Source organism: Salmo salar, chromosome ssa20 (assembly GCF_905237065.1).
Source record: "Salmo salar chromosome ssa20, Ssal_v3.1, whole genome shotgun sequence".
In the NCBI taxonomy this organism is placed as follows: Eukaryota; Metazoa; Chordata; class Actinopteri; order Salmoniformes; family Salmonidae; genus Salmo; species Salmo salar.
Genome location: NC_059461.1, coordinates 39,297,106 through 39,321,825, shown reverse-complemented (window position 1 = coordinate 39,321,825; position 24,720 = coordinate 39,297,106). Strand labels below are relative to the sequence as shown.

General features: G+C 35.3%; 37 non-coding genes across 37 annotated transcripts; all 37 read left to right on the top strand.

Moving 5' to 3' along the window:
- The first annotated feature begins 146 nt into the window (after positions 1-146).
- On the top strand, positions 147-257 carry trnal-caa (transfer RNA leucine (anticodon CAA)). Its single transcript has 2 exons — positions 147-184; positions 212-257. It is a non-coding gene; the product is annotated as a tRNA-Leu (tRNA).
- Positions 258-601: 344 nt separating this feature from the next.
- trnal-caa (transfer RNA leucine (anticodon CAA)) lies at positions 602-713 on the top strand. Its single transcript has 2 exons — positions 602-639; positions 668-713. It is a non-coding gene; the product is annotated as a tRNA-Leu (tRNA).
- Positions 714-1,061: 348 nt separating this feature from the next.
- Positions 1,062-1,172, top strand: trnal-caa (transfer RNA leucine (anticodon CAA)). The gene is made up of 2 exons: positions 1,062-1,099; positions 1,127-1,172. It is a non-coding gene; the product is annotated as a tRNA-Leu (tRNA).
- Positions 1,173-1,517: 345 nt separating this feature from the next.
- trnal-caa (transfer RNA leucine (anticodon CAA)) lies at positions 1,518-1,629 on the top strand. Its single transcript has 2 exons — positions 1,518-1,555; positions 1,584-1,629. It is a non-coding gene; the product is annotated as a tRNA-Leu (tRNA).
- A 346-nt stretch (positions 1,630-1,975) lies between these two features.
- Positions 1,976-2,086, top strand: trnal-caa (transfer RNA leucine (anticodon CAA)). The gene is made up of 2 exons: positions 1,976-2,013; positions 2,041-2,086. It is a non-coding gene; the product is annotated as a tRNA-Leu (tRNA).
- An 809-nt stretch (positions 2,087-2,895) lies between these two features.
- On the top strand, positions 2,896-3,007 carry trnal-caa (transfer RNA leucine (anticodon CAA)). The gene is made up of 2 exons: positions 2,896-2,933; positions 2,962-3,007. It is a non-coding gene; the product is annotated as a tRNA-Leu (tRNA).
- Positions 3,008-3,352: 345 nt separating this feature from the next.
- On the top strand, positions 3,353-3,463 carry trnal-caa (transfer RNA leucine (anticodon CAA)). The gene is made up of 2 exons: positions 3,353-3,390; positions 3,418-3,463. It is a non-coding gene; the product is annotated as a tRNA-Leu (tRNA).
- Positions 3,464-3,813: 350 nt separating this feature from the next.
- trnal-caa (transfer RNA leucine (anticodon CAA)) lies at positions 3,814-3,925 on the top strand. Its single transcript has 2 exons — positions 3,814-3,851; positions 3,880-3,925. It is a non-coding gene; the product is annotated as a tRNA-Leu (tRNA).
- An 807-nt stretch (positions 3,926-4,732) lies between these two features.
- On the top strand, positions 4,733-4,844 carry trnal-caa (transfer RNA leucine (anticodon CAA)). Its single transcript has 2 exons — positions 4,733-4,770; positions 4,799-4,844. It is a non-coding gene; the product is annotated as a tRNA-Leu (tRNA).
- Positions 4,845-5,191: 347 nt separating this feature from the next.
- Positions 5,192-5,302, top strand: trnal-caa (transfer RNA leucine (anticodon CAA)). Its single transcript has 2 exons — positions 5,192-5,229; positions 5,257-5,302. It is a non-coding gene; the product is annotated as a tRNA-Leu (tRNA).
- Positions 5,303-6,109: 807 nt separating this feature from the next.
- On the top strand, positions 6,110-6,221 carry trnal-caa (transfer RNA leucine (anticodon CAA)). Its single transcript has 2 exons — positions 6,110-6,147; positions 6,176-6,221. It is a non-coding gene; the product is annotated as a tRNA-Leu (tRNA).
- Positions 6,222-7,027: 806 nt separating this feature from the next.
- On the top strand, positions 7,028-7,139 carry trnal-caa (transfer RNA leucine (anticodon CAA)). The gene is made up of 2 exons: positions 7,028-7,065; positions 7,094-7,139. It is a non-coding gene; the product is annotated as a tRNA-Leu (tRNA).
- A 347-nt stretch (positions 7,140-7,486) lies between these two features.
- trnal-caa (transfer RNA leucine (anticodon CAA)) lies at positions 7,487-7,597 on the top strand. Its single transcript has 2 exons — positions 7,487-7,524; positions 7,552-7,597. It is a non-coding gene; the product is annotated as a tRNA-Leu (tRNA).
- Positions 7,598-7,946: 349 nt separating this feature from the next.
- On the top strand, positions 7,947-8,058 carry trnal-caa (transfer RNA leucine (anticodon CAA)). Its single transcript has 2 exons — positions 7,947-7,984; positions 8,013-8,058. It is a non-coding gene; the product is annotated as a tRNA-Leu (tRNA).
- Positions 8,059-8,403: 345 nt separating this feature from the next.
- On the top strand, positions 8,404-8,514 carry trnal-uaa (transfer RNA leucine (anticodon UAA)). Its single transcript has 2 exons — positions 8,404-8,441; positions 8,469-8,514. It is a non-coding gene; the product is annotated as a tRNA-Leu (tRNA).
- An 808-nt stretch (positions 8,515-9,322) lies between these two features.
- On the top strand, positions 9,323-9,434 carry trnal-caa (transfer RNA leucine (anticodon CAA)). The gene is made up of 2 exons: positions 9,323-9,360; positions 9,389-9,434. It is a non-coding gene; the product is annotated as a tRNA-Leu (tRNA).
- Positions 9,435-9,780: 346 nt separating this feature from the next.
- Positions 9,781-9,891, top strand: trnal-caa (transfer RNA leucine (anticodon CAA)). The gene is made up of 2 exons: positions 9,781-9,818; positions 9,846-9,891. It is a non-coding gene; the product is annotated as a tRNA-Leu (tRNA).
- An 810-nt stretch (positions 9,892-10,701) lies between these two features.
- Positions 10,702-10,813, top strand: trnal-caa (transfer RNA leucine (anticodon CAA)). Its single transcript has 2 exons — positions 10,702-10,739; positions 10,768-10,813. It is a non-coding gene; the product is annotated as a tRNA-Leu (tRNA).
- Positions 10,814-11,619: 806 nt separating this feature from the next.
- On the top strand, positions 11,620-11,731 carry trnal-caa (transfer RNA leucine (anticodon CAA)). Its single transcript has 2 exons — positions 11,620-11,657; positions 11,686-11,731. It is a non-coding gene; the product is annotated as a tRNA-Leu (tRNA).
- A 349-nt stretch (positions 11,732-12,080) lies between these two features.
- trnal-caa (transfer RNA leucine (anticodon CAA)) lies at positions 12,081-12,192 on the top strand. The gene is made up of 2 exons: positions 12,081-12,118; positions 12,147-12,192. It is a non-coding gene; the product is annotated as a tRNA-Leu (tRNA).
- Positions 12,193-12,999: 807 nt separating this feature from the next.
- trnal-caa (transfer RNA leucine (anticodon CAA)) lies at positions 13,000-13,111 on the top strand. The gene is made up of 2 exons: positions 13,000-13,037; positions 13,066-13,111. It is a non-coding gene; the product is annotated as a tRNA-Leu (tRNA).
- A 346-nt stretch (positions 13,112-13,457) lies between these two features.
- trnal-caa (transfer RNA leucine (anticodon CAA)) lies at positions 13,458-13,568 on the top strand. Its single transcript has 2 exons — positions 13,458-13,495; positions 13,523-13,568. It is a non-coding gene; the product is annotated as a tRNA-Leu (tRNA).
- Positions 13,569-13,918: 350 nt separating this feature from the next.
- On the top strand, positions 13,919-14,030 carry trnal-caa (transfer RNA leucine (anticodon CAA)). Its single transcript has 2 exons — positions 13,919-13,956; positions 13,985-14,030. It is a non-coding gene; the product is annotated as a tRNA-Leu (tRNA).
- Positions 14,031-14,376: 346 nt separating this feature from the next.
- Positions 14,377-14,487, top strand: trnal-caa (transfer RNA leucine (anticodon CAA)). The gene is made up of 2 exons: positions 14,377-14,414; positions 14,454-14,487. It is a non-coding gene; the product is annotated as a tRNA-Leu (tRNA).
- Positions 14,488-14,837: 350 nt separating this feature from the next.
- trnal-caa (transfer RNA leucine (anticodon CAA)) lies at positions 14,838-14,949 on the top strand. The gene is made up of 2 exons: positions 14,838-14,875; positions 14,904-14,949. It is a non-coding gene; the product is annotated as a tRNA-Leu (tRNA).
- Positions 14,950-15,295: 346 nt separating this feature from the next.
- Positions 15,296-15,407, top strand: trnal-caa (transfer RNA leucine (anticodon CAA)). The gene is made up of 2 exons: positions 15,296-15,333; positions 15,373-15,407. It is a non-coding gene; the product is annotated as a tRNA-Leu (tRNA).
- A 350-nt stretch (positions 15,408-15,757) lies between these two features.
- Positions 15,758-15,869, top strand: trnal-caa (transfer RNA leucine (anticodon CAA)). Its single transcript has 2 exons — positions 15,758-15,795; positions 15,824-15,869. It is a non-coding gene; the product is annotated as a tRNA-Leu (tRNA).
- Positions 15,870-16,215: 346 nt separating this feature from the next.
- On the top strand, positions 16,216-16,326 carry trnal-uaa (transfer RNA leucine (anticodon UAA)). The gene is made up of 2 exons: positions 16,216-16,253; positions 16,281-16,326. It is a non-coding gene; the product is annotated as a tRNA-Leu (tRNA).
- Positions 16,327-17,132: 806 nt separating this feature from the next.
- trnal-caa (transfer RNA leucine (anticodon CAA)) lies at positions 17,133-17,245 on the top strand. Its single transcript has 2 exons — positions 17,133-17,170; positions 17,199-17,245. It is a non-coding gene; the product is annotated as a tRNA-Leu (tRNA).
- A 345-nt stretch (positions 17,246-17,590) lies between these two features.
- trnal-caa (transfer RNA leucine (anticodon CAA)) lies at positions 17,591-17,701 on the top strand. The gene is made up of 2 exons: positions 17,591-17,628; positions 17,656-17,701. It is a non-coding gene; the product is annotated as a tRNA-Leu (tRNA).
- Positions 17,702-18,510: 809 nt separating this feature from the next.
- On the top strand, positions 18,511-18,622 carry trnal-caa (transfer RNA leucine (anticodon CAA)). The gene is made up of 2 exons: positions 18,511-18,548; positions 18,577-18,622. It is a non-coding gene; the product is annotated as a tRNA-Leu (tRNA).
- An 805-nt stretch (positions 18,623-19,427) lies between these two features.
- Positions 19,428-19,538, top strand: trnal-caa (transfer RNA leucine (anticodon CAA)). Its single transcript has 2 exons — positions 19,428-19,465; positions 19,493-19,538. It is a non-coding gene; the product is annotated as a tRNA-Leu (tRNA).
- Positions 19,539-19,888: 350 nt separating this feature from the next.
- On the top strand, positions 19,889-20,000 carry trnal-caa (transfer RNA leucine (anticodon CAA)). Its single transcript has 2 exons — positions 19,889-19,926; positions 19,955-20,000. It is a non-coding gene; the product is annotated as a tRNA-Leu (tRNA).
- Positions 20,001-20,807: 807 nt separating this feature from the next.
- On the top strand, positions 20,808-20,919 carry trnal-caa (transfer RNA leucine (anticodon CAA)). Its single transcript has 2 exons — positions 20,808-20,845; positions 20,874-20,919. It is a non-coding gene; the product is annotated as a tRNA-Leu (tRNA).
- Positions 20,920-21,265: 346 nt separating this feature from the next.
- On the top strand, positions 21,266-21,376 carry trnal-caa (transfer RNA leucine (anticodon CAA)). The gene is made up of 2 exons: positions 21,266-21,303; positions 21,331-21,376. It is a non-coding gene; the product is annotated as a tRNA-Leu (tRNA).
- A 349-nt stretch (positions 21,377-21,725) lies between these two features.
- trnal-caa (transfer RNA leucine (anticodon CAA)) lies at positions 21,726-21,837 on the top strand. Its single transcript has 2 exons — positions 21,726-21,763; positions 21,792-21,837. It is a non-coding gene; the product is annotated as a tRNA-Leu (tRNA).
- Positions 21,838-22,644: 807 nt separating this feature from the next.
- Positions 22,645-22,756, top strand: trnal-caa (transfer RNA leucine (anticodon CAA)). Its single transcript has 2 exons — positions 22,645-22,682; positions 22,711-22,756. It is a non-coding gene; the product is annotated as a tRNA-Leu (tRNA).
- Positions 22,757-24,720: the final 1,964 nt, after the last annotated feature.

Genomic DNA, 24,720 nt, shown 5'->3' with positions numbered 1-24,720 from the left:
AAATGTTTTTACAATATCTTTCTTTAGATTTTAGCATTTTTTTGTTTTCTGTTCTTTGTATCTTAAGTTCTGCATGTTTCATCGGACATAGCAAACCATATGTTACAGAATCGTGAAAAACATATGAATTTTAAGCTTTCATAGTTGTCAGGATGGCCGAGTGGTCTAAGGCGCCAGACTCAAAGTGAGAAGACTTCCTGGTTGTCGGCTGTTCTGGTCTCCAATTGGAGGCGAGGGTTCAAATCCCTCTTCTGACAAAGATTTTGCCTACAAATGTAGCTTTTCATCTACTCAATTTCTCCAAATGGAGAAAGTAAAACACATTAACACTGATGAAAAGTTTGATATATGTCATAATTTGAGAACAGAAAACAAATGAAACGTTAATAATCATTCTTTACAGGTCATCATAAGCCTAGCTTACAATTCACTCACTTACGTAAACTCATTTAAAAAAATGTTTTTACAATATCTTTCTTTAGATTTTAGCATTTTTTGTTTTCTGTTCTTTGTATCTTAAGTTCTGCATGTTTCCATCGGACATATTAAACCTTATGTTACAGAATTGTGAAAAACATCTGAATTTTAAGGTTTCATAGTTGTCAGGATGGCCGAGTGGTCTAAGGCGCCAGACTCAATGTGAGAAGCCTTCCTGGTTGTGCGGGAGTTCTGGTCTCCGATTGGAGGCGAGGGTTCAAATCCCTCTTCTGACAGAGATTTTGCCTACAAATGTAGCTTTTCATCTACACCAAGAATTTCTCCAAATGGAGAAAGTAAAACACATTAACAGTGATGAAAAGTTTGATATATGTCATAATTTGAGAACAGAAAACAAATGAAACGTTAATAATCATTCTTTACAGGTCATCATAAGCCTAGCTTACAATTCACTCACTTATGTAAACTCATTTAAAAAAATGTTTTTACAATATCTTTCTTTAGATTTTAGCATTTTTTTGTTTTCTGTTCTTTGTATCTTAAGTTCTGCATGTTTCATCGGACATAGCAAACCATATGTTACAGAATCGTGAAAAACATATGAATTTTAAGCTTTCATAGTTGTCAGGATGGCCGAGTGTTCTAAGGTGCCAGACTCAAAGTGAGAAGACTTCCTGTTTGTCGGCTGTTCTGGTCTCCAATTGGAGGCGAGGGTTCAAATCCCTCTTCTGACAAAGATTTTGCCTACAAATGTAGCTTTTCATCTACACAAATCTCCAAATGGAGAAAGTAAAACACATTAACAGTGATGAAAAGTTTGATATATGTCATAATTTGAGAACAGAAAACAAATGAAACGTTAATAATCATTCTTTACAGGTCATCATAAGCCTAGCTTACAATTCACTCACTTATGTAAACTCATTTAAAAAAAATGTTTTTACAATATCTTTCTTTATATTTTAGCATTTTTTTGTTTTCTGTTCTTTGTATCTTAAGTTCTGCATGTTTCCATCGGACATATTAAACCTTATGTTACAGAATCGTGAAAAACATCTGAATTTTAAGGTTTCATAGTTGTCAGGATGGCCGAGTGGTCTAAGGCGCCAGACTCAAGGTGAGAAGCCTTCCTGGTTGTGCGGGAGTTCTGGTCTCCGATTGGAGGCGAGGGTTCAAATCCCTCTTCTGACAGAGATTTTGCCTAAAAAAGTAGCTTTTCATTTACATCGAGAATTTCTCCATATGGAGAAAGTAAAACACATGAACACTGATGAATTTGTATAGATGTCATAATTTGAGAACAGAAAACAAATGAAACGTTAATAATCGTTTGATACAGGTCATCATAAGCCTAGCTTATAATTCACTCACTTACGCAAACTCCTTTAAAAAAATGTTTTTACAATATCTTTCTTTAGATTTTAGCATTTTTTTGTTTTCTGTTCTTTGTATCTTAAGTTCTGCATGTTTCATCGGACATAGCAAACCATATGTTACAGAATCGTGAAAAACATATGAATTTTAAGCTTTCATAGTTGTCAGGATGGCCGAGTGGTCTAAGGTGCCAGACTCAAAGTGAGAAGACTTCCTGGTTGTCGGCTGTTCTGGTCTCCAATTGGAGGCGAGGGTTCAAATCCCTCTTCTGACAAAGCTTTTGCCTACAAATGTAGCTTTTCATTTACATCGAGAATTTCTCCATATGGAGAAAGTAAAACACATGAACACTGATGAATTTGTATAGATGTCATAATTTGAGAACAGAAAACAAATGAAACGTTAATAATCGTTCTGATACAGGTCATCATAAGCCTAGCTTATAATTCACTCACTTACGCAAACTCCTTTAAAAAAATGTTTTTACAATATCTTTCTTTAGATTTTAGCATTTTTTGTTTTCTGTTCTTTGTATCTTAAGTTCTGCATGTTTCATCGGACATAGCAAACCATATGTTACAGAATCGTGAAAAACATATGAATTTTAAGGTTTCATAGTTGTCAGGATGGCCGAGTGGTCTAAGGTGCCAGACTCAAAGTGAGAAGACTTCCTGGTTGTCGGCTGTTCTGGTCTCCAATTGGAGGCGAGCTTTCAAATTTCCCTCTTCTGACAAAGATTTTGCCTACAAATGTAGCTTTTCATCTACACCAAGAATTTCTCCAAATGGAGAAAGTAAAACACATTAACAGTGATGAAAAGTTTGATATATGTCATAATTTGAGAACAGAAAACAAATGAAACGTTAATAATCATTCTTTACAGGTCATCATAAGCCTAGCTTACAATTCACTCACTTATGTAAACTCATTTAAAAAAAATGTTTTTACAATATCTTTCTTTAGATTTTAGCATTTTTTTGTTTTCTGTTCTTTGTATCTTAAGTTCTGCATGTTTCCATCGGACATATTAAACCTTATGTTACAGAATCGTGAAAAACATCTGAATTTTAAGGTTTCATAGTTGTCAGGATGGCCGAGTGGTCTAAGGCGCCAGACTCAAGGTGAGAAGCCTTCCTGGTTGTGCGGGAGTTCTGGTCTCCGATTGGAGGCGAGGGTTCAAATCCCTCTTCTGACAGAGATTTTGCCTAAAAAGTAGCTTTTCATTTACATCGAGAATTTCTCCATATGGAGAAAGTAAAACACATGAACACTGATGAATTTGTATAGATGTCATAATTTGAGAACAGAAAACAAATGAAATGTTAATAATCGTTTGATACAGGTCATCATAAGCCTAGCTTATAATTCACTCACTTACGCAAACTCCTTTAAAAAAATGTTTTTACAATATCTTTCTTTAGATTTTAGCATTTTTTTGTTTTCTGTTCTTTGTATCTTAAGTTCTGCATGTTTCATCGGACATAGCAAACCATATGTTACAGAATCGTGAAAAACATATGAATTTTAAGGTTTCATAGTTGTCAGGATGGCCGAGTGGTCTAAGGTGGCAGACTCAAAGTGAGAAGACTTCCTGGTTGTTGGCTGTTCTGGTCTCCAATTGGAGGCGAGGGTTCAAATCCCTCTTCTGACAAAGATTTTGCCTACAAATGTAGCTTTTCATCTACACTAAGAATTTCTCCAAATGGAGAAAGTAAAACACATTAACAGTGATGAAAAGTTTGATATATGTCATAATTTGGGAACAGAAAACAAATGAAACGTTAATAATCATTCTTTACAGGTCATCATAAGCCTAGCTTACAATTCACTCACTTATGTAAACTCATTTAAAAAAAATGTTTTTACAATATCTTTCTTTAGATTTTAGCCTTTTTTTGTTTTCTGTTCTTTGTATCTTAAGTTCTTTATGTTTCCATCGGACATATAAAACCTTATGTTACAGAATCGTGAAAAACATCTGAATTTTAAGGTTTCATAGTTGTCCGGATGGCCGAGTGGTCTAAGGCGCCAGACTCAAGGTGAGAAGCCTTCCTGCTTGTGCGGGAGTTCTGGTCTCCGATTGGAGGCGAGGGTTCAAATCCCTCTTCTGACAGAGATTTTGCCTAAAAAAGTAGCTTTTCATTTACATCGAGAATTTCTCCATATGGAGAAAGTAAAACACATGAACACTGATGAATTTGTATAGATGTCATAATTTGAGAACAGAAAACAAATGAAACGTTAATAATCGTTTGATACAGGTCATCATAAGCCTAGCTTATAATTCACTCACTTACGCAAACTCCTTTAAAAAAATGTTTTTACAATATCTTTCTTTAGATTTTAGCATTTTTTTGTTTTCTGTTCTTTGTATCTTAAGTTCTGCATGTTTCATCGGACATAGCAAACCATATGTTACAGAATCGTGAAAAACATATGAATTTTAAGGTTTCATAGTTGTCAGGATGGCCGAGTGGTCTAAGGTGCCAGACTCAAAGTGAGAAGACTTCCTGGTTGTCGGCTGTTCTGGTCTCCAATTGGAGGCGAGCGTTCAAATTTCTCTTCTGACAAAGATTTTGCCTACAAATGTAGCTTTTCATCTACACCAACAATTTCTCCAAATGGAGAAAGTAAAACACATTAACAGTGATGAAAAGTTTGATATATGTCATAATTTGGGAACAGAAAACAAATGAAACGTTAATAATCATTCTTTACAGGTCATCATAAGCCTAGCTTACAATTCACTCACTTATGTAAACTCATTTAAAAAAAATGTTTTTACAATATCTTTCTTTAGATTTTAGCCTTTTTTTGTTTTCTGTTCTTTGTATCTTAAGTTCTTTATGTTTCCATCGGACATATAAAACCTTATGTTACAGAATCGTGAAAAACATATGAATTTTAAGGTTTCATAGTTGTCAGGATGGCCGAGTGGTCTAAGGCGCCAGACTCAAGGTGAGAAGCCTTCCTGGTTGTGCGGGAGTTCTGGTCTCCGATTGGAGGCGAGGGATCAAATCCCTCTTCTGACAGAGATTTTGCCTAAAAAAGTAGCTTTTCATTTACATCGAGAATTTCTCCATATGGAGAAAGTAAAACACATGAACACTGATGAATTTGTATAGATGTCATAATTTGAGAACAGAAAACAAATGAAACGTTAATAATCGTTTGATACAGGTCATCATAAGCCTAGCTTATAATTCACTCACTTACGCAAACTCCTTTAAAAAAATGTTTTTACAATATCTTTCTTTAGATTTTAGCATTTTTTTGTTTTCTGTTCTTTGTATCTTAAGTTCTGCATGTTTCATCGGACATAGCAAACCATATGTTACAGAATCGTGAAAAGACATATGAATTTTAAGGTTTCATAGTTGTCAGGATGGCCGAGTGGTCTAAGGTGCCAGACTCAAAGTGAGAAGACTTCCTGGTTGTCGGCTGTTCTGGTCTCCAATTGGAGGCGAGGGTTCAAATCCCTCTTCTGACAAAGATTTTGCCTACAAATGTAGCTTTTCATTTACATCGAGAATTTCTCCATATGGAGAAAGTAAAACACATGAACAGTGATGAATTTGTATAGATGTCATAATTTGAGAACAGAAAACAAATGAAACGTTAATAATCGTTTGATACAGGTCATCATAAGCCTAGCTTATAATTCACTCACTTACGCAAACTCCTTTAAAAAAATGTTTTTACAATATCTTTCTTTAGATTTTAGCATTTTTTTGTTTTCTGTTCTTTGTATCTTAAGTTCTGCATGTTTCCTCGGACATAGCAAACCATATGTTACAGAATCGTGAAAAACATATGAATTTTAAGGTTTCATAGTTGTCAGGATGGCCGAGTGGTCTAAGGTGCCAGACTCAAAGTGAGAAGACTTCCTGGTTGTCGGCTGTTCTGGTCTCCAATTGGAGGCGAGCGTTCAAATTTCTCTTCTGACAAAGATCTTGCCTGCAAATGTAGCTTTTCATCTACACCAACAATTTCTCCAAATGGAGAAAGTAAAACACATTAACAGTGATGAAAAGTTTGATATATGTCATAATTTGAGAACAGAAAACAAATGAAACGTTAATAATCATTCTTTACAGGTCATCATAAGCCTAGCTTACAATTCACTCACTTATGTAAACTCATTTAAAAAAAATGTTTTTACAATATCTTTCTTTAGATTTTAGCATTTTTTTGTTTTCTGTTCTTTGTATCTTAAGTTCTGCATGTTTCCATCGGACATATTAAACCTTATGTTACAGAATCGTGAAAAACATTTGAATTTTAAGGTTTCATAGTTGTCAGGATGGCCGAGTGGTCTAAGGCGCCAGACTCAAGGTGAGAAGCCTTCCTGGTTGTGCGGGAGTTCTGGTCTCCGATTGGAGGCGAGGGTTCAAATCCCTCTTCTGACAGAGATTTTGCCTAAAAAGTAGCTTTTCATTTACATCGAGAATTTCTCCATATGGAGAAAGTAAAACACATGAACAGTGATGAATTTGTATAGATGTCATAATTTGAGAACAGAAAACAAATGAAACGTTAATAATCGTTTGATACAGGTCATCATAAGCCTAGCTTATAATTCACTCACTTACGCAAACTCCTTTAAAAAAATGTTTTTACAATATCTTTCTTTAGATTTTAGCATTTTTTTGTTTTCTGTTCTTTGTATCTTAAGTTCTGCATGTTTCCTCGGACATAGCAAACCATATGTTACAGAATCGTGAAAAACATATGAATTTTAAGGTTTCATAGTTGTCAGGATGGCCGAGTGGTCTAAGGTGCCAGACTCAAAGTGAGAAGACTTCCTGGTTGTCGGCTGTTCTGGTCTCCAATTGGAGGCGAGCGTTCAAATTTCTCTTCTGACAAAGATTTTGCCTACAAATGTAGCTTTTCATCTACACCAAGAATTTCTCCAAATGGAGAAAGTAAAACACATTAACAGTGATGAAAAGTTTGATATATGTCATAATTTGACAACAGAAAACAAATGAAACGTTAATAATCATTCTTTACAGGTCATCATAAGCCTAGCTTACAATTCACTCACTTATGTAAACTCATTTAAAAAAAAAGTTTTTACAATATCTTTCTTTAGATTTTAGCATTTTTTTGTTTTCTGTTCTTTGTATCTTAAGTTCTGCATGTTTCCATCGGACATATTAAACCTTATGTTACAGAATCGTGAAAAACATCTGAATTTTAAGGTTTCATAGTTGTCAGGATGGCCGAGTGGTCTAAGGCGCCAGACTCAAGGTGAGAAGCCTTCCTGGTTGTGCGGGAGTTCTGGTCTCCGATTGGAGGCGAGGGTTCAAATCCCTCTTCTGACAGAGATTTTGCCTAAAAAAGTAGCTTTTCATTTACATCGAGAATTTCTCCATATGGAGAAAGTAAAACACATGAACACTGATGAATTTGTATAGATGTCATAATTTGAGAACAGAAAACAAATGAAACGTTAATAATCGTTTGATACAGGTCATCATAAGCCTAGCTTATAATTCACTCACTTACGCAAACTCCTTTAAAAAAATGTTTTTACAATATCTTTCTTTAGATTTTAGCATTTTTTTGTTTTCTGTTCTTTGTATCTTAAGTTCTGCATGTTTCATCGGACATAGCAAACCATATGTTACAGAATCGTGAAAAACATATGAATTTTTAAGGTTTCGTAGTTGTCAGGATGGCCGAGTGGTCTAAGGTGCCAGACTCAAAGTGAGAAGACTTCCTGGTTGTCGGCTGTTCTGGTCTCCAATTTGAGGCGAGGGTTCAAATCCCTCTTCTGACAAAGCTTTTGCCTACAAATGTAGCTTTTCATCTACACCAAGAATTTCTCCAAATGGAGAAAGTAAAACACATTAACAGTGATGAAAAGTTTGATATATGTCATAATTTGAGAACAGAAAACAAATGAAACGTTAATAATCATTCTTTACAGGTCATCATAAGCCTAGCTTATAATTCACTCACTTACGCAAACTCCTTTAAAAAAATGTTTTTACAATATCTTTCTTTAGATTTTTGCATTTTTTTGTTTTCTGTTCTTTGTATCTTAAGTTCTGCATGTTTCCATCGGATATATTAAACCTTATGTTACAGAATCGTGAAAAACATCTGAATTTTAAGGTTTCATAGTTGTCAGGATGGCCGAGTGGTCTAAGGCGCCAGACTCAAGGTGAGAAGCCTTCCTGGTTGTGCGGGAGTTCTGGTCTCCGATTGGAGGCGAGGGTTCAAATCCCTCTTCTGACAGAGATTTTGCCTAAAAAAGTAGCTTTTCATTTACATCGAGAATTTGTCCATATGGAGAAAGTAAAACACATGAACACTGATGAATTTGTATAGATGTCATAATTTGAGAACAGAAAACAAATGAAACGTTAATAATCGTTTGATACAGGTCATCATAAGCCTAGCTTATAATTCACTCACTTACGCAAACTCCTTTAAAAAAATGTTTTTACAATATCTTTCTTTAGATTTTAGCATTTTTTGTTTTCTGTTCTTTGTATCTTAAGTTCTGCATGTTTCATCGGACATATAAAACCTTATGTTACAGAATCGTGAAAAACATATGAATTTTAAGGTTTCGTAGTTGTCAGGATGGCCGAGTGGTCTAAGGTGCCAGACTTAACGTGAGAAGACTTTCTGGTTGTCGGCTGTTCTGGTCTCCAATTGGAGGCGAGGGTTCAAATCCCTCTTCTGACAAAGATTTTGCCTACAAATGTAGCTTTTCATTTACATCGAGAATTTCTCCATATGGAGAAAGTAAAACACATGAACAGTGATGAATTTGTATAGATGTCATAATTTGAGAACAGAAAACAAATGAAACGTTAATAATCGTTTTCATACAGGTCATCATAAGCCTAGCTTATAATTCACTCACTTACGCAAACTCCTTTAAAAAAATGTTTTTACAATATCTTTCTTTAGATTTTAGCATTTTTTTGTTTTCTGTTCTTTGTATCTTAAGTTCTGCATGTTTCATCGGACATATCAAACCATATGTTACAGAATCGTGAAAAACATATGAATTTTAAGGTTTCATAGTTGTCAGGATGGCCGAGTGGTCTAAGGTGCCAGACTCAAAGTGAGAAGACTTCCTGGTTGTCGGCTGTTCTGGTCTCCAATTGGAGGCGAGCTTTCAAATTTCTCTTCTGACAAAGATTTTGCCTACAAATGTAGCTTTTCATCTACACCAAGAATTTCTCCAAATGGAGAAAGTAAAACACATTAACAGTGATGAAAAGTTTGATATATGTCATAATTTGAGAACAGAAAACAAATGAAACGTTAATAATCATTCTTTACAGGTCATCATAAGCCTAGCTTACAATTCACTCACTTATGTAAACTCATTTAAAAAAAAAGTTTTTACAATATCTTTCTTTAGATTTTAGCATTTTTTTGTTTTCTGTTCTTTGTATCTTAAGTTCTGCATGTTTCCATCGGACATATTAAACCTTATGTTACAGAATCGTGAAAAACATTTGAATTTTAAGGTTTCATAGTTGTCAGGATGGCCGAGTGGTCTAAGGCGCCAGACTCAAGGTGAGAAGCCTTCCTGGTTGTGCGGGAGTTCTGGTCTCCGATTGGAGGCGAGGGTTCAAATCCCTCTTCTGACAGAGATTTTGCCTAAAAAAGTAGCTTTTCATTTACATCGAGAATTTCTCCATATGGAGAAAGTAAAACACATGAACACTGATGAATTTGTATAGATGTCATAATTTGAGAACAGAAAACAAATGAAACGTTAATAATCGTTTGATACAGGTCATCATAAGCCTAGCTTATAATTCACTCACTTACGCAAACTCCTTTAAAAAAATGTTTTTACAATATCTTTCTTTAGATTTTAGCATTTTTTTGTTTTCTGTTCTTTGTATCTTAAGTTCTGCATGTTTCATCGGACATAGCAAACCATATGTTACAGAATCGTGAAAAACATATGAATTTTTAGGTTTCATAGTTGTCAGGATGGCCGAGTGGTCTAAGGTGCCAGACTCAAAGTGAGAAGACTTCCTGGTTGTCGGCTGTTCTGGTCTCCAATTGGAGGCGAGGGTTCAAATCCCTCTTCTGACAAAGATTTTGCCTACAAATGTAGCTTTTCATCTACACCAAGAATTTCTCCAAATGGAGAAAGTAAAACACATTAACATTGATGAAACGTTTGATATATGTCATAATTTGAGAACAGAAAACAAATGAAACGTTAATAATCATTCTTTACAGGTCATCATAAGCCTAGCTTACAATTCACTCACTTATGTAAACTCATTTAAAAAAAATGTTTTTACAATATCTTTCTTTAGATTTTAGCATTTTTTTGTTTTCTGTTCTTTGTATCTTAAGTTCTGCATGTTTCATCGGACATAGCAAACCATATGTTACAGAATCGTGAAAAACATATGAATTTTTAGGTTTCATAGTTGTCAGGATGGCCGAGTGGTCTAAGGTGCCAGACTCAAAGTGAGAAGACTTCCTGGTTGTCGGCTGTTCTGGTCTCCAATTGGAGGCGAGCGTTCAAATTTCTCTTCTGACAAAGATTTTGCCTACAAATGTAGCTTTTCATCTACACCAAGAATTTCTCCAAATGGAGAAAGTAAAACACATTAACAGTGATGAAAAGTTTGATATATGTCATAATTTGAGAACAGAAAACAAATGAAACGTTAATAATCATTCTTTACAGGTCATCATAAGCCTAGCTTACAATTCACTCACTTATGTAAACTCATTTAAAAAAAAAGTTTTTACAATATCTTTCTTTAGATTTTAGCATTTTTTTGTTTTCTGTTCTTTGTATCTTAAGTTCTGCATGTTTCCATCGGACATATTAAACCTTATGTTACAGAATCGTGAAAAACATTTGAATTTTAAGGTTTCATAGTTGTCAGGATGGCCGAGTGGTCTAAGGCGCCAGACTCAAGGTGAGAAGCCTTCCTGGTTGTGCGGGAGTTCTGGTCTCCGATTGGAGGCGAGGGTTCAAATCCCTCTTCTGACAGAGATTTTGCCTAAAAAAGTAGCTTTTCATTTACATCGAGAATTTCTCCATATGGAGAAAGTAAAACACATGAACACTGATGAATTTGTATAGATGTCATAATTTGAGAACAGAAAACAAATGAAACGTTAATAATCGTTTGATACAGGTCATCATAAGCCTAGCTTATAATTCACTCACTTACGCAAACTCCTTTAAAAAAATGTTTTTACAATATCTTTCTTTAGATTTTAGCATTTTTTTGTTTTCTGTTCTTTGTATCTTAAGTTCTGCATGTTTCATCGGACATAGCAAACCATATGTTACAGAATCGTGAAAAACATATGAATTTTTAGGTTTCATAGTTGTCAGGATGGCCGAGTGGTCTAAGGTGGCAGACTCAAAGTGAGAAGACTTCCTGGTTGTCGGCTGTTCTGGTCTACAATTGGAGGCGAGGGTTCAAATCCCTCTTCTGACAAAGATTTTGCCTACAAATGTAGCTTTTCATCTACACCAAGAATTTCTCCAAATGGAGAAAGTAAAACACATTAACATTGATGAAACGTTTGATATATGTCATAATTTGAGAACAGAAAACAAATGAAACGTTAATAATCATTCTTTACAGGTCATCATAAGCCTAGCTTACAATTCACTCACTTATGTAAACTCATTTAAAAAAAATGTTTTTACAATATCTTTCTTTAGATTTTAGCATTTTTTTGTTTTCTGTTCTTTGTATCTTAAGTTCTGCATGTTTCATCGGACATAGCAAACCATATGTTACAGAATCGTGAAAAACATCTGAATTTTAAGGTTTCATAGTTGTCAGGATGGCCGAGTGGTCTAAGGCGCCAGACTCAAGGTGAGAAGCCTTCCTGGTTGTGCGGGAGTTCTGGTCTCCAATTGGAGGCGAGGGTTCAAATCCCTCTTCTGACAAAGATTTTGCCTACAAATGTAGCTTTTCATCTACACCAAGAATTTCTCCATATGGAGAAAGTAAAACACATTAACACTGATGAAAAGTTTGATATATGTCATAATTTGAGAACAGAAAACAAATGAAACGTTAATAATCGTTCTTTACAGGTCATCATAAGCCTAGCTTACAATTCACTCACTTACGCAAACTCCTTTAAAAAAATGTTTTTACAATATCTTTCTTTAGATTTTAGCATTTTTTTGTTTTCTGTTCTTTGTATCTTAAGTTCTGCATGTTTCCATCGGACATAGCAAACCTTATGTTACAGAATCGTGAAAAACATCTGAATTTTAAGGTTTCGTAGTTGTCAGGATGGCCGAGTGGTCTAAGGCGCCAGACTCAAGGTGAGAAGCCTTTCTGGTTGTGCGGGTGTTCTGGTCTCCAATTGGAGGCGAGGGTTCAAATCCCTCTTCTGACAGAGATTTTGCCTACAAATGTAGCTTTTCATTTACATCGAGAATTTCTCCATATGGAGAAAGTAAAACACATGAACACTGATGAATTTGTATAGATGTCATAATTTGAGAACAGAAAACAAATGAAACGTTAATAATCGTTTGATACAGGTCATCATAAGCCTAGCTTATAATTCACTCACTTACGCAAACTCCTCTAAAAAAATGTTTTTACAATATCTTTCTTTAGATTTTAGCATTTTTTTGTTTTCTGTTCTTTGTATCTTAAGTTCTTCAATGTTCATTGGACATAGCAAACCATATGTTACAGAATCGTGAAAAACATATGAATTTTAAGGTTTCATAGTTGTCAGGATGGCCGAGTGGTCTAAGGTGCCAGACTCAAAGTGAGAAGACTTCCTGGTTGTCGGCTGTTCTGGTCTCCAATTGGAGGCGAGCGTTCAAATTTCTCTTCTGACAAAGATTTTGCCTACAAATGTAGCTTTTCATCTACACCAAGAATTTCTCCAAATGGAGAAAGTAAAACACATTAACAGTGATGAAAAGTTTGATATATGTCATAATTTGAGAACAGAAAACAAATGAAACGTTAATAATCATTCTTTACAGGTCATCATAAGCCTAGCTTACAATTCACTCACTTATGTAAACTCATTTAAAAAAAATGTTTTTACAATATCTTTCTTTAGATTTTAGCATTTTTTTGTTTTCTGTTCTTTGTATCTTAAGTTCTGCATGTTTCCATCGGACATATTAAACCTTATGTTACAGAATCGTGAAAAACATTTGAATTTTAAGGTTTCATAGTTGTCAGGATGGCCGAGTGGTCTAAGGCGCCAGACTCAAGGTGAGAAGCCTTCCTGGTTGTGCGGGAGTTCTGGTCTCCGATTGGAGGCGAGGGTTCAAATCCCTCTTCTGACAGAGATTTTGCCTACAAATGTAGCTTTTCATTTACATCGAGAATTTCTCCATATGGAGAAAGTAAAACACATGAACACTGATGAATTTGTATAGATGTCATAATTTGAGAACAGAAAACAAATGAAACGTTAATAATCGTTTGATACAGGTCATCATAAGCCTAGCTTATAATTCACTCACTTACGCAAACTCCTTTAAAAAAATGTTTTTACAATATCTTTCTTTAGATTTTAGCATTTTTTTGTTTTCTGTTCTTTGTATCTTAAGTTCTGCATGTTTCATCGGACATAGCAAACCATATGTTACAGAATCGTGAAAAACATATGAATTTTAAGGTTTCATAGTTGTCAGGATGGCCGAGTGGTCTAAGGTGCCAGACTCAAAGTGAGAAGACTTCCTGGTTGTCGGCTGTTCTGGTCTCCAATTGGAGGCGAGCGTTCAAATCCCTCTTCTGACAAAGATTTTGCCTACAAATGTAGCTTTTCATCTACACCAAGAATTTCTCCAAATGGAGAAAGTAAAACACATTAACAGTGATGAAAAGTTTGATATATGTCATAATTTGACAACAGAAAACAAATGAAACGTTAATAATCATTCTTTACAGGTCATCATAAGCCTAGCTTACAATTCACTCACTTATGTAAACTCATTTAAAAAAAATGTTTTTACAATATCTTTCTTTAGATTTTAGCATTTTTTTGTTTTCTGTTCTTTGTATCTTAAGTTCTGCATGTTTCCATCGGACATATTAAACCTTATGTTACAGAATCGTGAAAAACATCTGAATTTTAAGGTTTCATAGTTGTCAGGATGGCCGAGTGGTCTAAGGCGCCAGACTCAAGGTGAGAAGCCTTCCTGGTTGTGCGGGAGTTCTGGTCTCCGATTGGAGGCGAGGGTTCAAATCCCTCTTCTGACAGAGATTTTGCCTAAAAAAGTAGCTTTTCATTTACATCGAGAATTTCTCCATATGGAGAAAGTAAAACACATGAACACTGATGAATTTGTATAGATGTCATAATTTGAGAACAGAAAACAAATGAAACGTTAATAATCGTTTGATACAGGTCATCATAAGCCTAGCTTATAATTCACTCACTTACGCAAACTCCTTTAAAAAAATGTTTTTACAATATCTTTCTTTAGATTTTAGCATTTTTTTGTTTTCTGTTCTTTGTATCTTAAGTTCTGCATGTTTCATCGGACATAGCAAACCATATGTTACAGAATCGTGAAAAACATATGAATTTTAAGGTTTCATAGTTGTCAGGATGGCCGAGTGGTCTAAGGTGGCAGACTCAAAGTGAGAAGACTTCCTGGTTGTCGGCTGTTCTGGTCTACAATTTGAGGCGAGGGTTCAAATCCCTCTTCTGACAAAGATTTTGCCTACAAATGTAGCTTTTCATCTACACCAAGAATTTCTCCAAATGGAGAAAGTAAAACACATTAACAGTGATGAAAAGTTTGATATATGTCATAATTTGAGAACAGAAAACAAATGAAACGTTAATAATCATTCTTTACAGGTCATCATAAGCCTAGCTTACAATTCACTCACTTATGTAAACTCATTTAAAAAAAATGTTTTTACAATATCTTTCTTTAGATTTTAGCATTTTTTTGTTTTCTGTTCTTTGTATCTTAAGTTCTGCATGTTTCCATCGGACATATTAAACCTTATGTTACAGAATCGTGAAAAACATCTGAATTTTAAGGTTTCATAGTTGTCAGGATGGCCGAGTGGTCTAAGGCGCCAGACTCAAGGTGAGAAGCCTTCCTGGTTGTGCGGGAGTTCTGGTCTCCGATTGGAGGCGAGGGTTCAAATCCCTCTTCTGACAGAGATTTTGCCTAAAAAAGTAGCTTTTCATTTACATCGAGAATTTCTCCATATGGAGAAAGTAAAACACATGAACACTGATGAATTTGTATAGATGTCATAATTTGAGAACAGAAAACAAATGAAACGTTAATAATCGTTTGATACAGGTCATCATAAGCCTAGCTTATAATTCACTCACTTACGCAAACTCCTTTAAAAAAATGTTTTTACAATATCTTTCTTTAGATTTTAGCATTTTTTTGTTTTCTGTTCTTTGTATCTTAAGTTCTGCATGTTTCATCGGACATAGCAAACCATATGTTACAGAATCGTGAAAAACATATGAATTTTAAGGTTTCATAGTTGTCAGGATGGCCGAGTGGTCTAAGGTGCCAGACTCAAAGTGAGAAGACTTCCTGGTTGTCGGCTGTTCTGGTCTACAATTTGGAGGCGAGCGTTCAAATCCCTCTTCTGACAAAGATTTTGCCTACAAATGTAGCTTTTCATCTACACCAAGAATTTCTCCAAATGGAGAAAGTAAAACACATTAACAGTGATGAAAAGTTTGATATATGTCATAATTTGGGAACAGAAAACAAATGAAACGTTAATAATCATTCTTTACAGGTCATCATAAGCCTAGCTTACAATTCACTCACTTATGTAAACTCATTTAAAAAAAATGTTTTTACAATATCTTTCTTTAGATTTTTGCATTTTTTTGTTTTCTGTTCTTTGTATCTTAAGTTCTGCATGTTTCCATCGGATATATTAAACCTTATGTTACAGAATCGTGAAAAACATCTGAATTTTAAGGTTTCATAGTTGTCAGGATGGCCGAGTGGTCTAAGGCGCCAGACTCAAGGTGAGAAGCCTTCCTGGTTGTGCGGGAGTTCTGGTCTCCGATTGGAGGCGAGGGTTCAAATCCCTCTTCTGACAGAGATTTTGCCTAAAAAAGTAGCTTTTCATTTACATCGAGAATTTGTCCATATGGAGAAAGTAAAACACATGAACACTGATGAATTTGTATAGATGTCATAATTTGAGAACAGAAAACAAATGAAACGTTAATAATCGTTTGATACAGGTCATCATAAGCCTAGCTTATAATTCACTCACTTACGCAAACTCCTTTAAAAAAATGTTTTTACAATATCTTTCTTTAGATTTTAGCATTTTTTTGTTTTCTGTTCTTTGTATCTTAAGTTCTGCATGTTTCATCGGACATAGCAAACCATATGTTACAGAATTGTGAAAGACATATGAATTTTAAGGTTTCGTAGTTGTCAGGATGGCCGAGTGGTCTAAGGTGCCAGACTTAACGTGAGAAGACTTTCTGGTTGTCGGCTGTTCTGGTCTCCAATTGGAGGCGAGGGTTCAAATCCCTCTTCTGACAAAGCTTTTGCCTACAAATGTAGCTTTTCATTTACATCGAGAATTTCTCCATATGGAGAAAGTAAAACACATGAACAGTGATGAATTTGTATAGATGTCATAATTTGAGAACAGAAAACAAATGAAACGTTAATAATCGTTTCATACAGGTCATCATAAGCCTAGCTTATAATTCACTCACTTACGCAAACTCCTTTAAAAAAATGTTTTTACAATATCTTTCTTTAGATTTTAGCATTTTTTTGTTTTCTGTTCTTTGTATCTTAAGTTCTGCATGTTTCATCGGACATATCAAACCATATGTTACAGAATCGTGAAAAACATATGAATTTTAAGGTTTCATAGTTGTCAGGATGGCCGAGTGGTCTAAGGTGCCAGACTCAAAGTGAGAAGACTTCCTGGTTGTCGGCTGTTCTGGTCTCCAATTGGAGGCGAGCTTTCAAATTTCTCTTCTGACAAAGATCTTGCCTACAAATGTAGCTTTTCATCTACACCAAGAATTTCTCCAAATGGAGAAAGTAAAACACATTAACAGTGATGAAAAGTTTGATATATGTCATAATTTGAGAACAGAAAACAAATGAAACGTTAATAATCATTCTTTACAGGTCATCATAAGCCTAGCTTACAATTCACTCACTTATGTAAACTCATTTAAAAAAAAGTTTTTACAATATCTTTCTTTAGATTTTAGCATTTTTTTGTTTTCTGTTCTTTGTATCTTAAGTTCTGCATGTTTCCATCGGACATATTAAACCTTATGTTACAGAATCGTGAAAAACATTTGAATTTTAAGGTTTCATAGTTGTCAGGATGGCCGAGTGGTCTAAGGTGCCAGACTCAAGGTGAGAAGCCTTCCTGGTTGTGCGGGAGTTCTGGTCTCCGATTGGAGGCGAGGGATTCAAATCCCTCTTCTGACAGAGATTTTGCCTAAAAAAGTAGCTTTTCATTTACATCGAGAATTTCTCCATATGGAGAAAGTAAAACACATGAACACTGATGAATTTGTATAGATGTCATAATTTGAGAACAGAAAACAAATGAAACGTTAATAATCGTTTGATACAGGTCATCATAAGCCTAGCTTATAATTCACTCACTTACGCAAACTCCTTTAAAAAATGTTTTTACAATATCTTTCTTTAGATTTTAGCATTTTTTTGTTTTCTGTTCTTTGTATCTTAAGTTCTGCATGTTTCATCGGACATAGCAAACCATATGTTACAGAATCGTGAAAAACATATGAATTTTTAGGTTTCGTAGTTGTCAGGATGGCCGAGTGGTCTAAGGTGGCAGACTCAAAGTGAGAAGACTTCCTGGTTGTCGGCTGTTCTGGTCTCCAATTGGAGGCGAGGGTTCAAATCCCTCTTCTGACAAAGATTTTGCCTACAAATGTAGCTTTTCATCTACACCGAGAATTTCTCCAAATGGAGAAAGTAAAACACATGAACATTGATGAAACGTTTGATATATGTCATAATTTGAGAACAGAAAACAAATGAAACGTTAATAATCATTCTTTACAGGTCATCATAAGCCTAGCTTACAATTCACTCACTTATGTAAACTCATTTAAAAAAAATGTTTTTACAATATCTTTCTTTAGATTTTAGCATTTTTTTGTTTTCTGTTCTTTGTATCTTAAGTTCTGCATGTTTCATCGGACATAGCAAACCATATGTTACAGAATCGTGAAAAACATATGAATTTTTAGGTTTCATAGTTGTCAGGATGGCCGAGTGGTCTAAGGTGCCAGACTCAAAGTGAGAAGACTTCCTGGTTGTCGGCTGTTCTGGTCTCCAATTGGAGGCGAGCTTTCAAATTTCTCTTCTGACAAAGATTTTGCCTACAAATGTAGCTTTTCATCTACACCAAGAATTTCTCCAAATGGAGAAAGTAAAACACATTAACAGTGATGAAAAGTTTGATATATGTCATAATTTGAGAACAGAAAACAAATGAAACGTTAATAATCATTCTTTACAGGTCATCATAAGCCTAGCTTACAATTCACTCACTTATGTAAACTCATTTAAAAAAAAGTTTTTACAATATCTTTCTTTAGATTTTAGCATTTTTTTGTTTTCTGTTCTTTGTATCTTAAGTTCTGCATGTTTCCATCGGACATATTAAACCTTATGTTACAGAATCGTGAAAAACATTTGAATTTTAAGGTTTCATAGTTGTCAGGATGGCCGAGTGGTCTAAGGCGCCAGACTCAAGGTGAGAAGCCTTCCTGGTTGTGCGGGAGTTCTGGTCTCCGATTGGAGGCGAGGGTTCAAATCCCTCTTCTGACAGAGATTTTGCCTAAAAAAGTAGCTTTTCATTTACATCGAGAATTTCTCCATATGGAGAAAGTAAAACACATGAACACTGATGAATTTGTATAGATGTCATAATTTGAGAACAGAAAACAAATGAAACGTTAATAATCGTTTGATACAGGTCATCATAAGCCTAGCTTATAATTCACTCACTTACGCAAACTCCTTTAAAAAAATGTTTTTACAATATCTTTCTTTAGATTTTAGCATTTTTTGTTTTCTGTTCTTTGTATCTTAAGTTCTGCATGTTTCATCGGACATAGCAAACCATATGTTACAGAATCGTGAAAAACATATGAATTTTTAGGTTTCATAGTTGTCAGGATGGCCGAGTGGTCTAAGGTGGCAGACTCAAAGTGAGAAGACTTCCTGGTTGTCGGCTGTTCTGGTCTACAATTGGAGGCGAGGGTTCAAATCCCTCTTCTGACAAAGATTTTGCCTACAAATGTAGCTTTTCATCTACACCAAGAATTTCTCCAAATGGAGAAAGTAAAACACATTAACATTGATGAAACGTTTGATATATGTCATAATTTGAGAACAGAAAACAAATGAAACGTTAATAATCATTCTTTACAGGTCATCATAAGCCTAGCTTACAATTCACTCACTTATGTAAACTCATTTAAAAAAAATGTTTTTACAATATCTTTCTTTAGATTTTAGCATTTTTTTGTTTTCTGTTCTTTGTATCTTAAGTTCTGCATGTTTCATCGGACATAGCAAACCATATGTTACAGAATCGTGAAAAACATATGAATTTTTAGGTTTCATAGTTGTCAGGATGGCCGAGTGGTCTAAGGTGGCAGACTCAAAGTGAGAAGACTTCCTGGTTGTCGGCTGTTCTGGTCTCCAATTGGAGCCGAGGGTTCAAATCCCTCTTCTGACAAAGATTTTGCCTACAAATGTAGCTTTTCATCTACACCAAGAATTTCTCCAAATGGAGAAAGTAAAACACATTAACAGTGATGAAAAGTTTGATATATGTCATAATTTGAGAACAGAAAACAAATGAAACGTTAATAATCATTCTTTACAGGTCATCATAAGCCTAGCTTACAATTCACTCACTTATGTAAACTCATTTAAAAAAAATGTTTTTACAATATCTTTCTTTAGATTTTAGCATTTTTTTGTTTTCTGTTCTTTGTATCTTAAGTTCTGCATGTTTCCATCGGACATATTAAACCTTATGTTACAGAATCGTGAAAAACATCTGAATTTTAAGGTTTCATAGTTGTCACGATGGCCGAGTGGTCTAAGGCGCCAGACTCAAGGTGAGAAGCCTTCCTGGTTGTGCGGGAGTTCTGGTCTCCGATTGGAGGCGAGGGTTCAAATCCCTCTTCTGACAGAGATTTTGCCTAAAAAAGTAGCTTTTCATTTACATCGAGAATTTCTCCATATGGAGAAAGTAAAACACATGAACACTGATGAATTTGTATAGATGTCATAATTTGAGAACAGAAAACAAATGAAACGTTAATAATCGTTTGATACAGGTCATCATAAGCCTAGCTTATAATTCACTCACTTACGCAAACTCCTTTAAAAAATGTTTTTACAATATCTTTCTTTAGATTTTAGCATTTTTTTGTTTTCTGTTCTTTGTATCTTAAGTTCTTCAATGTTCATTGGACATAGCAAACCATATGTTACAGAATTGTGAAAAAAATTTGAATTTTAAGGTTTCGTAGTTGTCAGGATGGCTGAGTGGTCTAAGGTGCCAGACTCAAAGTGAGAAGACTTCCTGGTTGTCGGCTGTTCTGGTCTCCAATTGGAGGCGAGCGTTCAAATTTCTCTTCTGACAAAGATTTTGCCTACAAATGTAGCTTTTCATCTACACCAAGAATTTCTCCAAATGGAGAAAGTAAAACACATTAACAGTGATGAAAAGTTTGATATATGTCATAATTTGAGAACAGAAAACAAATGAAACGTTAATAATCATTCTTTACAGGTCATCATAAGCCTAGCTTACAATTCACTCACTTATGTAAACTCATTTAAAAAAAAATGTTTTTACAATATCTTTCTTTAGATTTTAGCATTTTTTTGTTTTCTGTTCTTTGTATCTTAAGTTCTGCATGTTTCCATCGGACATATTAAACCTTATGTTACAGAATCGTGAAAAACATCTGAATTTTAAGGTTTCATAGTTGTCAGGATGGCCGAGTGGTCTAAGGCGCCAGACTCAAGGTGAGAAGCCTTCCTGGTTGTGCGGGAGTTCTGGTCTCTGATTGGAGGCGAGGGTTGAAATCCCTCTTCTGACAAAGATTTTGCCTACAAATGTAGCTTTTCATTTACATCGAGAATTTCTCCATATGGAGAAAGTAAAACACATGAACACTGATGAATTTGTATAGATGTCATAATTTGAGAACAGAAAACAAATGAAACGTTAATAATCGTTTGATACAGGTCATCATAAGCCTAGCTTATAATTCACTCACTTACGCAAACTCCTTTAAAAAAATGTTTTTACAATATCTTTCTTTAGATTTTAGCATTTTTTGGTTTTCTGTTCTTTGTATCTTAAGTTCTGCATGTTTCATCGGACATAGCAAACCATATGTTACAGAATCGTGAAAAACATATGAATTTTAAGGTTTCGTAGTTGTCAGGATGGCCGAGTGGTCTAAGGTGGCAGACTCAAAGTGAGAAGACTTCCTGGTTGTCGGCTGTTCTGGTCTCCAATTGGAGGCGAGGGTTCAAATCCCTCTTCTGACAAAGATTTTGCCTACAAATGTAGCTTTTCATCTACACCAAGAATTTCTCCAAATGGAGAAAGTAAAACACATTAACAGTGATGAAAAGTTTGATATATGTCATAATTTGAGAACAGAAAACAAATGAAACGTTAATAATCATTCTTTACAGGTCATCATAAGCCTAGCTTACAATTCACTCACTTATGTAAACTCATTTAAAAAAAATGTTTTTACAATATCTTTCTTTAGATTTTAGCATTTTTTGTTTTCTGTTCTTTGTATCTTAAGTTCTGCATGTTTCCATCGGACATATTAAACCTTATGTTACAGAATCGTGAAAAACATCTGAATTTTAAGGTTTCATAGTTGTCAGGATGGCCGAGTGGTCTAAGGCGCCAGACTCAAGGTGAGAAGCCTTCCTGGTTGTGCGGGAGTTCTGGTCTCCGATTGGAGGCGAGGGTTCAAATCCCTCTTCTGACAGAGATTTTGCCTAAAAAAGTAGCTTTTCATTTACATCGAGAATTTCTCCATATGGAGAAAGTAAAACACATGAACAGTGATGAATAGTTTGATAGATGTCATAATTGGAGAACAGAACACAAATGAAACTTTAATAATCGTTCATAAAGGTCATCATAAGCCTAGCTTATAATTCACTCACTTACGCAAACTCCTTTAAAAAAAATGTTTTTACAATATCTTTCTTTAGATTTTAGCATTTTTTTGTTTTCTGTTCTTTGTATCTTAAGTTCTGCATGTTTCCATCGGACATATCAAACCTTATGTAACAGAATCGTGAAAAACATATACATTTTAAGGTGTTCTTGTTGTCAGGAAGGCTGAGTGTTCTAAGGCGCCAGACTCAAGGTCAGAAGACTTCCTAGTTGTAGGGGTGTCCTGGTCTCCGATTGGAGGCGAGGGTTCAAATCACTCTTCTGACAGAGATTTTGCCTACAAATGTAGCTTTTCATCTACACCAAGAATATCTCCAAATGGAGAAAGTAAAACACATGAACAGTGATGAATTTGTATAGATGTCATAATTTGAGAACAGAAAACAAATGAAACTGTAATAATCGTTCGATACAGGTCATCATTAGCCTAGCTTATAATTCACTCACTTACGCAAACTCCTTTAAAAAAATGTTTTTACAATATCTTTCTTTAGATTTTAGCATTTTTTTGTTTTCTGTTCTTTGTATCTTAAGTTCTGCATGTTTCATCGGACAAAGCAAACCATATGTTACAGAATCATGAAAAACATATGAATTTTAAGGTTTCATAGTTGTCAGGATGGCCGAGTGGTCTAAGGCGCCAGACTCAAGGTGAGAAGACTTTCTGGTTGTAGGGGTGTTCTGGTCTCCGATTGGAGGCGAGTGTTCAAATCCCTCTTCTGACTGAGATTTTACCTACAAATGTAGCTTTTCATCTACACCAAGAATTTCTCCAAATGGAGAAAGTAAAACACATGAACAGTGATGAATAGTTTGATAGATGTCATAATTTGAGAACAGAAAACAAATGAAACTTTAATAATCGTTCGATACAGGTCATCATAAGCCCAGCTTATAATTCACTCACCTACGCAAACTCCTTTAAAAAAATGTTTTTACAATATCTTTCTTTAGATTTTAGCATTTTTTTGTTTTCTGTTCTTTGTATCTTAAGTTCTGCATGTTTCATCGGACATATCAAACCTTATGTTACAGAATCGTGAAAAACATCTGAATTTTAAGGTTTCATAGTTGTCAGGATGGCCGAGTGGTCTAAGGCGCCAGACTCAATGTGAAAAGCCTTCCTGGTTGTAGGGGTGTTCTGGTCTCTGATTAGAGCCGAGTGTTCAAATCATCTTATGACTAAATTTTCGCCTAAAAAAGTAGCTTTTCATCTGCACCGAGAATTTCTCCAAATGGAGAAAGTAAAACACATGAACAGTGATGAATAGTTTGATAGATGTCATAATTTGAGAACAGACAACAAATGAAACGTTATCTTTCATTCGATTTTAGCATTATTTTGTTTTCTGTTCTTTGTATCTTACAGTTTTTTCCAACTGCTTACACACGTTTTCAAATCTGTCTCTCCTTTTTTCAAAACTCTACACACAATTCCCAAAACTGCACACACAAAATGCAAAATGCCTCACATCTCCTTCAAAATGTAACACTGCATTCAAAATGCCATAAACACATGTCAGAATGAAGCATTTGCATCAAATGGCAACCACTGCTTTCATAATAGTACATTTTTGGATATACCATCTAGACACTGTTGTTCTAAATCTAAAGCTCTTTGGTCTTTCATAGGCTTATATCTACATTTCAATACAATGTTCTACAGTGAAAGTAATCTGCTGGGAGGGGTAACAAGTACACTGTAAACACCAATGCAATGTAGAAACAGAAAATATTTATTAGGCCAAACATTACTGTTGTATACAGTAGCACACAACAAAACCATAAACATATGTAAACCAAAAGTATATTATTTAGAGTACAGTAAAGAACACAATTGTGTGTGTGTGGGGTCCCGGGGGGGGCAGTACAGGAATTGGTAGGGGGGGGGGCAGTCACCAGTGCTAAGCTACGCTTCATCTCTTCTCCGGGCTGGGTCTGGCCACAATACTTACGTCCACATCACAAGATACGTTTTCTCCTGCCAAACATCAAGGGAAGTATCTCCTAGCATGGCGTATCCAACCTTGGACAGAGGCAACCTCTATGTCCCCACATGTGTCCTCCATTGCCTGGAGAAGCGGCATGCGGGCATAGGGTTTTCGATCATACACTTTCCAGCGCCAGGCTGAGAAGAATTCCTCTATGGGATTTAGAAAAGGTGAATATGGGGGTTGGTACAAAACTACAAATTGTGGATGGGTGGCAAAGCAGTTTTGGACCAGAACAGCCCGGTGAAAACTAACATTGTCCCATAAAAACACAAATCGAGCAGGCTCCTGATCTGGATCAGGGACAAGCATTGTGTAAATTGCATCCAGAAAAGTGAGCATATGGCCGGTGTTGTACGGACCCAGTGTGGCATTGTGATGGAGGACCCCATTTTGAGTGATGGCAGCACACATAGTTATATTACCCCCACGCTGTCCAGGGACATTGGTAATTGCCCTCTGTCCTATTACATTTCTTCCCGCGGCGCCTGGGTTTGGTGAGGTTGAAGCCAACCTCATCCACATAAATAAATTCATGGCGAATTACATGGGCATCCAGCTCCAATACTCTCTGTAACAGACAAAAGGATATACAGATGAGTAAATATGGTATGTCTGAAGTAAAAACGGTATTTTTTAAGGACATTTAATAAGTGAGCACATTCAAAGCTATAGGTAATTGATGACCTGTGTCAAAC